The sequence below is a fragment of the Sebastes umbrosus genome, chromosome 8, assembly GCF_015220745.1.
Source record: "Sebastes umbrosus isolate fSebUmb1 chromosome 8, fSebUmb1.pri, whole genome shotgun sequence".
Taxonomy (NCBI): domain Eukaryota; kingdom Metazoa; phylum Chordata; class Actinopteri; order Perciformes; family Sebastidae; genus Sebastes; species Sebastes umbrosus.
In genome coordinates, this window is record NC_051276.1 from 31,493,912 (window position 1) to 31,507,439 (window position 13,528).

General features: G+C 38.3%; 1 protein-coding gene across 5 annotated transcripts in view; it reads right to left on the reverse strand.

The window, feature by feature from the left end:
* slc23a2 (solute carrier family 23 member 2) overlaps nt 1–8,402 on the reverse strand; it is a 42,728-nt gene extending 34,326 nt beyond the window's left edge. For 2 of the 5 annotated variants that reach the window (XM_037778300.1, XM_037778299.1), the window contains exon 1: nt 8,077–8,402. The gene's annotated coding sequence lies outside the window, so the exon portion shown is untranslated. The remainder of the gene's footprint in view (nt 1–8,076) is intronic. The other 3 variants (XM_037778301.1, XM_037778303.1, XM_037778302.1) reach the window with 2 other exon arrangements.
* Nucleotides 8,403–13,528: the final 5,126 nt, after the last annotated feature.

Sequence of the window (13,528 nt, forward strand, 5' to 3'; positions counted from 1 at the left end):
CAGTATAATACTGCAGGCTATGTTGTTCAGTCCTGGTTATGTAAGAATCATATGTGGGCCTACAGTACATGTATGCTAGTTAACAAGTATCCTGGGTGACACTTTATAATAACCGTCATTTATAAATGGTAAATTGATAGTTAATTAAACTTAGTTAATAGTTATTTTATTGTTAACAAACAATGAAATTAGAATTAATAATGTTTATTAATTATAATTTATCATTAATTTGTGTAATATGAAATAATTAATTTATAAATTACATATTGTATCATAGCTGAAAAGAGATGCTAACAATTACATCAGTAAAGTATTTATTTACAGTTTATTGTTGCAACATTTTCTACATGTATACGTTAGTGATTACCAAATAATTTTAAACCTTTAAGAAATTGTTTGTAAAACGTCTATATTCATTAAATAGATAGATGGACCAGAAACCTTATTAAACATTGACAAAGTATTAACTATCTAAATAATGTTTATAAATGCTTTATAAAGTACTTATTAACCATTTAACAAGGTATTCTAATCACCGGTTGCAACTTTATAATAGCCATCCAAATAATGTTTATAGGCATTTACAAATCTGTTATTAACCATTAACAAAGTGTTACAAATACGTAGTCCATCTATTTAACGGTTATATATGTTTTCATAAATCATTTCGTAATGATTAACAAATACTACTATATATATATATATATATATATATCTAGTATATAAAATGTTGTGTGCAGAAATAAACTGTTAAAATAAAATTATAGAGGGCGCCTGGGTTAGCTCAGTTGGTAGAGCGGGCGTCCATGTATCAAGGCTTGGTCCTGACCGCGGCGGCCCGGGTTCGAATCCGGCCTGTGGCCCTTTTTGCATCCACTCTCTCTCTCTCCCCCCTTTCCAAGACTCTATCCACTGTCCTCTCAATAAAATGGAAAATGCCCCCAAAAAAATAACTAAAAAATAAATAAAATTATAGCATTACTAATAATGAATAAACATTATCATTTCATTGTTTGCTAAAAGGAAAATAACTATTAACTAAGTTTAATTAACTATAAATTTACCACTTATAAATGATGGTTATTAATAAATGTTTCATTAATACTAGTCCATTTTGCCAACAGCTATTTGATCGTATGCATATACTGTAAGTTACTTGTATTTAGTTTGGTTTATTATTATAAATATTATTTTCAATGTAGACCCATGGTTTGTTTGGGGTGGTTGGGTGGGGGGTGAAGTTGGGTGGGGGGTGAAGTTGTGTATGTTTGAGGGGGAGGGAGATTCTACTGTTAATGTAATTGTATAATATTGAATTGAAGATTGAAAACAAAAAGGCACAATATGTCGTTATTTAGCAACAAACGTAATATACCAATAAACATCTACAAAGAAATAAAAGTAAAGGTTATTTTAGAGCATACTATTCAGAACCACCTACTAATATCTTACTATTTACCACCCACCATGCAACCACAAACACACCTTCACACAGTACAGTGGGAAGGCACAGCATGACCCAGCACTATAGTGTAATCTTAGTCACATGCTGCCAGCCGCAAACAGGGCCAAGAATCCAGTTCTGTGACCCAGATCACCTCACTGTTCGAGGCCCCTACATCCTGTGAGGTGATCCTCTGTATCCATTTACTGAACGTCAGAGTGACTAAGAGGAGAGCTGGAGTGGTTATTGTCAGCATTGTGCAGTTAGCTAATTTCTTACACATCACATAAATGTGAAACCTGGAAGCTTCAATTGGGGTAAAGAATTAAGAGGAAACAATGCAGTTTACTCTACAAGCTAAATTCAACTGCAGGTATTTCTATTGTATTAATGCACCTTTCTAGTAAATGGGGAAGAATAACATATTTAGCAGCCTGTTAACACATAGATGGCTGCACATCTACAGGCACTGACTCATTTCACAACAACAGGAGGCAGCACCTGCTCAGTATCTGTACCTGTCAGGATGTCGAGATTAGAGCTGTCGCACTGATAATGAACCACACACACAGTACCTTGTAAATTATATGTTGACTATGTTTGGATTTACAAAATAAACGGGTGCGCAACCAACACTTATGAGGCAAAAATCAAAACAAGGGAAAGGTGTTTTGCACGCTGTTAATCCAAATGCAAACAGTATTTAATTTAACCATTTCAACTACAAGGTCTTGTGTGTGGGTAAGTAAAATAAAAATAAAAAATTAAGGTAAAGGTATTAGTCAAAGATACATCTCATGCAGTGAAATTTAGTGACTAGTTATTGCTTTTTTTTAAATGTGATGAATTGCTTTTAAATAGATTAGAACTGAAACGATTAGTCGATTAATAGGGATGCACCAATACCAAATTGGATATCAGGCCGATGCAGACTCAAATAGCTGGGATATCTGTGTTAATGGGGCTGATCTATTCAATTAATTTCTATGTTTATATTCTATATACAATATATACTTACATTTTTTGACCAATTTGTTGCTGCATTAAAAAGGTTTAAACCTGAAATGTAATTCCTGTTGATTTTGAAGATGTTTTTTAGAAGTTGCTGGTGACAATTTATTATTTTAATAATCAATAACAATTCACTTAATTTATATATCTTTGTATTTATTGGTTACATTTTGTTTTACAAAGTTAGGAAAGCAATGTTTAATTCAAACCTGTTGTTGTCACAGATAAGAGAATGATCCCAGTCACTTCCACACAGTGAGGCATACAGCTTATTAATTAAATCACTGGTATCGGATCGATACTTGGTATCGGGACTGAAAAAGTCAGATAGGTGCATCCTTATCGATTAATTACACAATTAATCTGCAACTATTTTCATAATCAATTAATTGCTTCAGTAATTTTTCAACAAAAAAGGGCCAACATTCACTGGCTCTAGCTTCTCAATTGTCCCAATTTGCTGCTTACATTATAAAAAAATTTATTTATTTGGGTTTTGGACAGATTGTCAGATAAAACAAGGAATTTGAGGACGCATTTTAACATTATAGACAATTTTTTTACTATTTGACATTTTATAGACAAAGCAATTAATCGAGAAACTAATCAGCAGACTAATCGATAGTGAAATAGTTGTTAGGTGCAGCCCTAATGGGAGACAATTTTCATCATTTGGCTGGCACACCGCTATCTTGTGATCCACTTTCCACATCTGTTGCTAGTAAGGACGTTTTTTTTCCATCCAATATCCTTGTTTGGTTTATTTCTAATCCGTTTTCTTCCTCTTCTTGTAGTTAGCGCAGCCAGACCTTGTGACCTTGTACTTTTTCTGGTTTCATTTCCTAGATGACATAACCCGCATACTTAGGATTTCTAAAGAGGATGCAGGATGCCAGCACTCTCAAACAGCAAAAGGTTAACAAGGATTACAACTGCTCCAAACAGCCGGTGACGTTGCTTTCTATTTAAGATGTTCCACCATCACAATGGTCCCTAAAAACAAAGCATTCATAGTCTGAATCAGTAGTTCCCAACCTATTTCCCTTGAAGCCCCTCTACTTGTATCCAAGAAAAGCTGAGGCCCCCAGACATCATCGTCTAAATGACTAAAAAGGCCCGTCACCCAGACATCTGTGGTCACACAGGCCGTTGATCCACACATCATGGCATTATCAATTTCAGTACAGACTGGAAGCAACATTACATCCAGCACCTGAACAATCAGCAGCACTGGCACCACCTAGGGTTGGCACGCTAACTGCCACTACATCCTTTCTCCCTTTACATCACATCTGCACCTCTGGGGTCCTCTCTGACAAATTCCCCAACTCCCATCAGTCAAGTCAAGTGTTTTGTATAGCTCAGTATCACGAATCATAATTTGCCTCAGGGGGCTTTACAATCTGTACAGCTCAGCTACATCAGCAACACATCTGACACACTGAAGAGTCAATTACCAAGTACCAATTTGTTTGCTTGTTTTAGCACAACAGTATCTACTGTTATGTGCTAGAGTTGTTCCGATGCCAGTATCAGAAATGTGTCGGATACTGCCCAAAACTCGGGATCGGGTATCAGCGAGTACGCCAGTCTATGCACCGATCCGACAACATAATATATTAACCCAGACATAAATCAACTTGTTTAACCGGATATCAATTTTTTCATTTTTTGTTTTTTATTCCTAGCTTCATTTATTTATGTTCTTTGTTACTGAAAAGGAAGTTCTATTGCATTCATTCTCTGTATGTATTTGTTCATGTTTTAAAAAGGGTTTAACCTGAGCCAGGCCGTACAACATGCACACATGCTTTACAGTAGTGACTGTCGTAAATAAACCTCCTTGACACTGGGAATTCCTTGTATGCACAATAAATAAAATGTATTGTTGTCCTTTGCTTGGGACCAAGAGTGACTCAGCAGCAGGATAGTAATTCTGCTGTAAAACAATTTGCTTCAGGATAGATAAAGTTCTCTCTTATCTTACCTGAGCTTATCTAAATCTAGATTTCAAACACCCAGCTCTTCCACAGTACTTCAATTTAAAGGCTCAATGATATGAACCAATATTGCCATTACATATTGCTGGCTGACTTGGTTGACAACATGAAGTAGAATTCAATCAAGCTGAGTATTAAAAATAAACCACTGGTGGAGAGGGACCAGCACAAACCTCAGTCTGGCTCTCACAACACATCAGCGTGCCACAAGGTGTTGTGAGATCAAATTTGTAGATCAAATTTACCAGTCCTGAGTCCTATATTTGCAAACTGCAGGCACAGACGGGTCCGATGCAAAATACTCAGCATGCCTGAATAGTGTTTTGTACACAGATTGTACTACCACAAAAAACGCTCTGCAGGTGATCAAAAACACTTAACTTCATTGAAAAAGAAACCCCACTAAGCTTAGTAGCAAGTTTAATCTAAAAATAAATAAATAACAAGACGGCCACTTGTGGACAGGACATGAAAATACGCTGCCGAGCACTCATCATGTCAGCATCCAGGCTTTTTTCAGACCCTGAGGATATTTTCTGACTAGCATCAAGGTTCAAGTTTTCTTTTTTTTTTATCGTCCCAAAAAAGACAAAATTGTCTTGGATTAAAGAGTAAAAAACACACATAGAAGAATAGAAGACACTTACTTGATAAAAAGAAACTAGGGCTGTCAAAGCTGCCTCTTCCTGCACTGTAGATTATTCATTTATTTTTTTGTTATGTTGTATAGTCTTAAATTGTGCAAAACAAATAAACAAATAAACAAATGCTTGGAAGCAGGTGAAGTTGTGTCATAAGTATCTACTCTGAGAATAGATTGATTAGATTGGTAGCTGAGACAGTCAGGGGTTAATATCAAGTTGTTTTAGATCTCAAAAAGACTGGGAGACAGTATCTTTATCCATCATGATTACTATCATAGTGTGCATTTCAACTTACCTTCTTGATAATGTGCGTTTGCCTATTATGCAGGAAGCACACACACGCATGCACGCACGCGTGCGCCAGCCTGGCCTCGTTTCCAGGACAACCCCATCATCAAGAGCCAATAAATCCTAATGGTGTCCCAGTTAGTGCTGCCTGGTAGGTAGCTTGTACTTTCTTATCTAACTACCTCATGGGGGTCTCATTTAATCAAATTATACAACACAATGCAAAGCAGTGATGCATGTTTAATAATCCTATAGTGTGTTTTGTGCTTTAAAAAGACACAATAAAGCCCAAATATCTGAAAACCTTGGCTCAGTCATCATCATATGAATAAGTAGCCTCAAAAGTTCCTGCGTTAAATGTTTTATTTTACACTGTTTTATCTTGCTAAAGAGGTGAGGCTTTTTATCCAGAAAAAAAGGGAAGCTCCCCCCGTTCACTTGTAATTTGATGACTGGCCAGTCTTGCCCTGTCCAATATGGCGCCCACATTGACATACAATGCAGAAGTCAATGCAGCGTCTATGTATATATATCTATGCTTGGAAGCAGGTGAAGTTGTGTCATAAGTATCTACTCTGAGAAAAGCAGTGTCATCTGGACATTTCCCTAAAACTGATTAGATTTGTAGCTGAGACAGTCAGGGGTTAATATCAAGTTGTTTTTGCATCTTTATCCATCATGATTACTATCATACTGTGCATTTCAACTTACCTGCTTGATAATGTGTGTTTACCTATTATGACAGAAGCATACACCTGCCAGCCTGGCCTCGTTTCCAGGACAACCCCATCATCAAGAGCCAATAAATCCTAATGGTGTCCCAGTTTAGTGCTGCCTGGTAGCTTATACTTTCTTATCTACCTCATGGGGGTCTCATTTAATCAAATTATACAACACAATGCAAAGCAGTGATGCATGTTTAATCTTCCTATAGTGTGTTTTGTGCTTTAAAAAGACAATAAAGCCCTCGTATCTAGAAACCTTGGCTCAGTCAGCACCAAACAGTTAAGTAGCCTCAACAATTCCTGTGTTGAATGTTTTATTTTACAATGTTTTATCGTGCTAAGGAGGTGAAAGGTAATGAATTCATAAACTTTATTTGTTGCAAAAACGATTTGTAAGATTGGCAACTTTGTCAAAACTCTAAGGAGGCCTCCGTTCCACTGTTCAGGAAACTTGACATTCTTTCAGTTTATGACATAAAATATTCATCAGATAGGTGTGTTTATATATAAATATGTGTTCTTGCCTTCTTCTCTACCATCATCGTTTAGCAACTTCTTTAAATCTAATTCTCAAATTCATTCCCATAATACTAGACAGGTTATTCATCTTCACCTGGACATGGCCAGTACTCCCTCAGATATCATGGTGTACAAATATGGAACACCAAAATACATGTTATCAAGAGCTCGTTATCCTTAGAACATTTTAAGAGGACATTTTCATCACATTTAATTAATGATGTCTAATTAACTTTTGATATGTTTATATATATTTTCTTTTCTTCTGTACTGTTTTTTGTATGTATTTCATTGTTTTTATTGGATTGTTTTCCACTGTTTGGTTAGGCTTTTCTGCACATTTTGTGTACTTCTTGTTGTTTAGCTTTTGATGTATTTTTAAAATTATGTTAGTTTAGCTCCTTCCTTTTTTGTTATTGTTTTTTTTTTCTCCTGGGGTTAGTGGGGAAGGTGGCTTCTTGACCTCTCCTGACACATTTCTTGTTGTTTTTTCATTGACTAGATTTTGTGCAGTTTTATATATGTGCAAATAAAATAAATAAAATAAAATAGTTTGTCAGGTTTATTGGGGATAATTTCATATTTCTTTTCTTTTTTTCCCCCTCCTGATATTGGACACTGTAAATTTGACAAAAAAAAAATGGAGCTTTTAACTACATCTTACAGTCAGTATAGCTCAGTTTGTTCCCTACTTGGGTCAAATAAGACAGCTGTGGCTTCTGGACCTCTCCTGACACATTTCTTTTTCTTTTTTTTTTCATTGACTGGATTTTGTGCAGTTTTATATATGTGCAAATAAAATAAAATTGTTTCTTTTTCATTGGCTGGATTTTGTGCAGTTTTATACATGTACAAATAAAATAAATAAAATAAAATTGTTTCTTGTTTCTTTTTCATTGACTGGATTTTATGCAGTTTAATATATGTGCAAATAAAATTAAATTGTTTCTTGTTTTTTTTTCATTGACTGGATTTTGTGCAGTTTTATATATGTGCAAATAAAATAAATAAAATAAAATTATTTCTTGTTTTTTTTCATTGACTGGATTTTGTGCAGTTTTATATATGTGCAAATAAAATAAAAATAAAATAAAAAAATAAAAAATTAATTGGGCCTTCATGGTCAATTATCTGATTAATTATCTGTCTAATTAATCGATAAAACCTCTCCTGACACAATTTCTTGTTTTGTTTTTTTCACTGACTGGATTTTGTGCAGTTTTATATATGTGTAAATAAATAAAAATAAAATTAAAAAGTGACTAACGGTCATTAACGGTCGCATCACGCACGTTAGCTAACGTTCCATCTGTAACCGTTACTCGCTAGCAGCTCGAGCGCTACTGGTTAGCATATATAGCATATAGTATTGTTAAATGGCTTCCTAACGTCGACATGTTACGCTAAAAGAGAGCAATAAAATGGCACGTTTTCATCCTCCTCACCTGCCTTATGAAAGAGAGCCCGCTTCCCTTCTCGGCTGCGGCCGTTGGCTCAACGTCCCCGTGGTCGGTGTGTTGTTGAAGCAGCACGAGGAAGGTGGAGAGGTGAGACAGCCGGTAGCCGGTAGAGATTAACCCGAGACAACCCGAGACTGAGGCAGAAGTGAAGAGATGAAACCGTCTTCTTTACTAGCTCCTTTTCTTCCACAAACGCTCTTTATAACCTCTCCTCCTCCTCTTCTGGCTCATGAAGGGATTTGGTCTTTCATAAAGCAGCACGGAGGTTGACGTACTCTCACGCATGCTCACATCACACCTCGTGACGTCAGGTGTCTTCTAGTGATGTGTTAGTCGCGAACCAGTTGGCTCTAAGAGCTCGGCTCTTTTAAAGGGACTGTTTGTAAGAATCAGAAATGCTTGTTAGCAGCGACACCTGTGGCCGCTAAGCAGGGCTGGACTGGGACAAAAAATCTGCCCTGGCATTTTGGCCCAGACCGGCACCATCACCGGTCAGTTGTGCTGTGTGTACCACGTTTTGTTGAAGGCTCTGTTCGAGGAAATCCCTTCAAATGTGGTTGTTTTGCATACTTGCCCACCTTGAGACCTCAAAAATAGGGAGGATTTCAAAACCAAAGTGGGGGGTCTGGTGGTCCTTCCCCAGAAAAATTTGAGTTTCAGAGACTTTTTTTCCTGAATTCTGGTGGCTTTAAAACAATAAACCCACATGGCGCAAATACGCTGGCGCTGCGTCGTTATGAATCTCCCAGAGAAGCTGATATGGAGAGGGCAGAGGAGAGAACCGGTAGCTTGCGCGAATCTCCGGTACGCATGAAAAAGTCATGGTACGACAAGGAGTAAAATGAGTAAAATACTGTGTACCGCTACGTAGCGGCCCACTTCGAGCACTGCTTATCTCTCCTGACATAAGTTGAGCCAGGCAGCCCATAACTGCTTACCGCAAACTCTACCCTCCTCCTTCATCGCTCTCCCTCTCCTCCTCACTGTGGCCGCCTGGCACAGAGCCATTGGGCCAGCCCAATGTCAATTAAGGAAAAGAAATGGGACGATTTACCTATTTTATGGGCCCAAAAAAAAAAAAAAAGACATTTTGTCAACCCAAAAGGACGTCGACCCACCGGGAAAATACAGTGAGGCGACACACGTCAGCTTAAACCACATTATCACTCTATATTTCAGCTGCTTGGCAGTAATGTTAGAGCCGGTTCTTCTTGGTGAGCTGAGCCAAATGAACCGGCTCACTAAAAAGAGCCTGAATTCCCATCATGAGTGCCTTCCTCTAAGCCCCGCCTTCGAACCGCGGCTCAGCCAATCAGAGGCGAGCAGCTAGCTGTGACGTAACCTCTCCCTCCCTCTTCCCCTGAGGGATGGTCAGTGACAGCAGCAGCAGCAGCAGCTTTTGTAATAATAACCTTTCTTGCATAAGCTGCTCTTTTTTTTTTCTCCTACCCTGAACAGTTATTCAACCAGCACGTTCCCAACATCCTAAATATATTATGTATATATATAACATGGGGGTCTTTCTGCTCAACCATCCACTGTGATGCATCCAGGTTCATGTATTCCTCCACACTGCCATCTGATGGTTGTTTATTGGCTTACATTCACTAGTTATTCTGACATAACCCAGTTGGAATAAGGTTGGATAACAGGGCCAAACCAGCCAGTAGGAAAGGTTGGTGGCCTATCAATTATTTGAAGGTTACAGGAGTTGACATTTTTATAAAACATGGCATTGGGCTACTGGTATTTAACCCTCTACAATAAACCCATTTGTGTCTTTTTTAGGGGGTACAGGTGGGTCTTTAGGGGGAGATAGCAGGTCAGCAGTAGATGCCACATAGAAGTGGTGTACATCATCTGAAAGCTGGGAAACTGAAAATTAATTTGAGATGCAGCTTAGCACTGTGTGTCAAATCGTTCTAGTCATAAATCAGATATAAACATGAAAAATAAATATGAACATTATGATCGAAGTATATGATGGCCATCCCCATGCTCTATTATGTCTCATAAGTTGTTGCAGCAATCATATGTTAGACAGATTTGGTGCTAAATTTAACCACTTTTTACCACTCAAGAACTGATAAAAATGATCAATAATCCCTCCAAAATACCACATTAAGACACCAAGACCTTGAGGAACACCATAGAAAAAGCCATGCTGTGATTTAGTTTCAAAAACTTTTGACATTTGAGTTTTCTGCAAGAATTGCATTTTTCGGCGATTGGATGGCGAGCACTTCTGTTGTGTAAACTGCTCAGAAACCCCCTTATTGTCAATCTAGCTAGGAAAGCCATCCATCCTCTGAATGCTCAGGGTCTCTAGTTTATGGCTGTAAAGTTTCATGAGGCTGTGATTATCCTAGAGGTCACCACAGGTCATTTTATTCAGTGAAGTCACGTTTCAAAAAATGGTCTCACTACAATGAAATGGCTACTATGGGGCTACTAACATCATCACACATGAATACAGTTGGGCTCATTGGATTCACAAGAGTCTCAGCTTTACAGTGATACCCAATTTATATAATTCCAACACTGTTTAGGGACCCCAGTATGCAGAAATATAAAAATACACAATTTTAGAATAGGCAAAAATAACTTTAAACTGCATTTTAAAAAACTGCATGTGATTATTATAAAGTGGGCATGTCTGTAAAGGGGAGACTCGTGGGTACCCATAGAACCCATTTTCATTCACATATCTGGAGGTCAGGGGTCAAGGGACCCTTTGAAAATGGCCATGCCAGTTTTTCCACACAAATTATTAGTAATATGTATATTAATAGTGCTTCCATCAATTGCAAGTTTGGGATATCAGCAACCTAAGCACACTATTACCTGAAAATATCGGGGCATTAAGTTATTATTACTGTAAATAACTAAGTTATTCCCACTTTTGGCTGGAAAACTGAAAGTAATAACGTAAACACACTGATTCTTGCGTGTATATGTGGATTAACAGGTTGCTACAGGCTACTACAGTGTAAACACGTTCTCCAATTACCTGCATCTCAGAGTAACCTGGTTACACACTGTAAGTACAAACAATCCCACGGGCAACCCGAGACTCACATGAACTTTAGATTTCAGTTAAGTCAACATTACCGAGTAAGGAGCTTCAACAAATAAAGAACTGCAGCAGCAAACAGTGTTGTCATCTTCAGTTCCCTTCCTCAACTAACACAATAACTCCATTTGAATAATTAAAGAACTTCTGGTCTTACAAAGTAAACCCAGCGCAGGACAAATGAGACAATAACAACTAAAGATAGCTTACAGTATGTGCTGCATGACTCTCTAGTTAGTATATTCATACACGGTGTAAACACATTTCACACCTTTTCAAACATTTTCTAGCAAAACATCCTTATTTTAAACCTCGTGTGTTATTATGGCGATCCATTTGAAACGTGAGCATCAAAGTTTCCATTCTCTCTGATGGGATATGAGGCTGTAAAGAGTTCACTATATACTGTAGCTGAGTGATGTTTATTCAATGTTAGGTTATGATGCTTTTGTGAACTATTCACATTCCAGGTGTTGAGCCGTGACCCCATGAGGTCAGAGGCCTCACAAATTACAGTGGGGTGGCTGTGACTCAGAGGGTAGAGCAGGTCGTCCACCAATCAGAAAGTCGGCGGTACAATCCCCGGCTCCTCTGAACACGTCGAAGTATCCTTGAGCGTGTTTTTATTTTTCTAATATTTAATGTTTTAATATTTTAATGTTTTTATAACTGTTTTTTTATTTCTTAATGTTCTTCTGCACTTTGTCGCAATGTTCTTGAATGTTTATGTAAAGCACTTTGAATTGCCCTGTTGTTGAAATGTGCTATACAAATAAAGCTGCCTTGCCTTGCCTTGCCTTGAGCAAGATACTTGAGGGCGGCTGTGACTCAGAGGGTAGAGCAGGTCGTCCACCAATCAGAAGGTCGGTGGTTCAATCCCCAGCTGCTCCAGGTCACATGTCCATGTGTCCTTGAGCAAGACACTTAACCCCAAATTGCTCCCGAAGGCATAGCCATCGGTGTGTGAATGAGTATTTAAATTAGATCCTGATGGACAGAGTTGGCACCTTAGCAGCCTCTGCCATCAGTGTATGAATGCTGACATGTAGTGTAAAGCGCTTGGAAGACTAGAAAAGCTCAATATAAATGCAAGTCCATTTACCATTTACCATTACACTGGTTAGTTGTGTTACTGTTCTGTAATGAGCTGCCGTATCTGACAACTTCACAATTCTAATAATGTGCATTTTTCTAGTTAATTCAAGGCGAACCTAAATCCTACATTTATCTATAATCCATCATTAATCTTGAATGCAACATCAACTAAATCTTCAGTTTCAAACAGTGAAACGGTTGTTGTGAAAAAGAAAATGTGTATTAAAGCTGCAAGCAGCGTTGAACGGGCCCTCGCCCCTTTGCGCACGTCGGGGGTACCCGCTGCCGTGCATTTCCATGAAAGTCAGACACTGCACGCAACAGTTAGAGGGTATTTTCTGCGTGGAGCACGTGGCACTGTAAATGACCTGTTGAGAACCTGTGGGGCATCCTTAAAAGGCACTTCTATGAGGGTGGGTGGCAGTATACAACCATTTCTTGTTGCCAGTAGGTGGCGCTATCACTATAACTCAATAATGGAACGTATATGTCTTCAGGCCGGGATTCTTATCCAGCTTGTGAAGTTTGGAGTAGATTGGAATATGTAGAGTCAAGTTACAACAGCCTCCTGTGTCATGTCGTATGCCTCGAATGGTTGAGGTTAGGTTAGGTCGTCTGGCAGCAAGTCTCACGAGAGTTTTTGCAGATCTCAGATCAAATTTCGCAATTTACAGGCTCCCTTCTAGTCGCTAGTCTGGAAGCGGAAAATCAGGGCTAAAGTCGAGTAGAGTGAACTAGCTATAACCAAACTGCCAATCACTGGGCATTTTCATAATGTAATAATCACATTTAGTTCCAACTTGAAGGGACTGGAAGATCTTTACTCATTTGTTGTTTTTTGTTGTACATCTGAACACTTTGTTCAAACTCTGTATAAGCTGAACCTGTTTGTCCTCTGAACACCCACACAGGTGTTTTCAATTATTCTGGCTGATTAGACCTCTGCTCATGTTGAAGGTGGAATTCATGAGATCACAAATCTCCATCTACCAGGTGCAATGAAAGCTGACAGGAGACTCAGGAAGATGTCAATACATTACAGTGAGCAGAGATCTAATCAGCCAAATAAACTGAAAACACCTGTGTGGGTGTTCATAGCTTTTAACGCAGGGTGCAGAACCCTAGGATCCTCCTCCACTGTCACCTCTCTGTTGTCAGTGTCATACCTACACCCAGACTGAGGTGTAGGCATTTGTGGTGTAGAGACTACAGGTAAAAGAAATGCACTGCACTTTTTTTATTAGCTTCTGGTGCCTGTAATTTCAGATT